Source organism: Montipora foliosa, chromosome 2 (genome assembly GCF_036669935.1).
Source record: "Montipora foliosa isolate CH-2021 chromosome 2, ASM3666993v2, whole genome shotgun sequence".
Classification (NCBI taxonomy): domain Eukaryota; kingdom Metazoa; phylum Cnidaria; class Anthozoa; order Scleractinia; family Acroporidae; genus Montipora; species Montipora foliosa.
The window spans coordinates 46,912,602-46,913,987 of record NC_090870.1 but is presented as its reverse complement, the minus strand read 5'-3'; the positions used below and the strand labels follow the sequence as shown (position 1 = coordinate 46,913,987).

General features: G+C 37.9%; 1 pseudogene; it reads right to left on the bottom strand.

The window, feature by feature from the left end:
• The window catches only part of LOC137993342 (sushi, von Willebrand factor type A, EGF and pentraxin domain-containing protein 1-like), a 61,494-nt pseudogene continuing 60,108 nt past the window's right edge, over positions 1-1,386 (bottom strand).

Here is a 1,386-nt window from a genome sequence, read left to right as displayed (position 1 = left end):
AGAATAATCACTTGTTTATTTGAAATTACCATCTTATTGTTAGATGATTAATAAAGGGCGATTTAAGCCCCATTTGTACAAAAGCGTGGTCGTCGTACTAAGCGAAGTTCATCTAAAGGAACCCGTCTTCGTATTACGCCACGATCAAATCTGACTGATACATATCTAGAATCTGGAATCGAAGTTACGGTTCCAGTTTGGTACCACTCCTTGTGTGTCTCCCTGTGAACACCTATGACTCGTGAACCAAGTGAAATGTCCTTCATTTCCGGTATTTTATCAATAACAAGCACTGGCTCCGTTCTATTGTAACTGCGAGTCAGGGCCTTGTCCACATAATAATCCAGGACAAAATCCACGTGAGTGGCGTTCAGCTTGGTGATAAAGGCCAGGTAGTAGTCTATGATGGAAAGTGCTAACTTGCGCTGCCATAATCCCCAAACTACTGATCCAACATGAATGCAATCTGAATAAAACAAAAAAAATTCTTAGGTATAAGCCACATACATTCATCTTAATTTAAATGCAAGCAATAAAAGGTTAAAATAGTAGAGGGAGCCAAAGCTAAACAAGAAACGACAAAGAGCCAAACGGGTAGTTTGGGTAAAATACTTGACAAATGTTTTAAGCGCAGGTAAAATCTATTTGTTTTTCCTACGGGAATGCGATCATAAAGTAATGCAATCCTCAAAATTTCCAAAAACCTATTTTAGGCAAATAGGACAGTGTTATGCAGCTAGCTGTTTCAGTTCATAAAATTTGCACGCTGATTCAACCAATGAGTTTCCAGTTCCTTCCGTGAAAACCAGAGAAAAAGAAGAGGATAACATTACCAGGCTGTGGTTCGCAGCCATATAATTCCATTCGCAAGCAGACGGGTGTGGAATCAAAGCTGGGGTAAATCCTTACAACTTTGGTTACAAACGGTTCTTTTAAGACGTATGTTTTAATTGTGGAGCTGTCTTGGTTCCCTTCAATAGCCTAATAAGAAGTAAAAAATGAAAAAAAAAATCAAGCAACGACTAGACTGATGAAATTTTTTAACCTTCTGTGCAATTAAAAGTGTTACTGTTTAAAACAAAATGTTTACATTAACGGATCTCAAAGTTAACTTTGTTCTGTCTCAGTAGACGCCAAATGGTTTTGGAGATCTAGTCCCAGTTTAAAACAACGGCTAAAGGGATTGGGAAGATATCAATAATCATTTGCGGCAGTCTCCTCCTCTACCCTAAGTTAAACCCGTCTCATGTACATGATCGTACAAACACTAGTTTTAAAATCGGTCGCATTCATAAATGGTGGCCAAGAAATCATTCTTTTGTCTTTCAACTAATCATCCTCAGAAGCCTCACTTTGGAGCAAACTTAAAATTCTTTTGAATTTGTT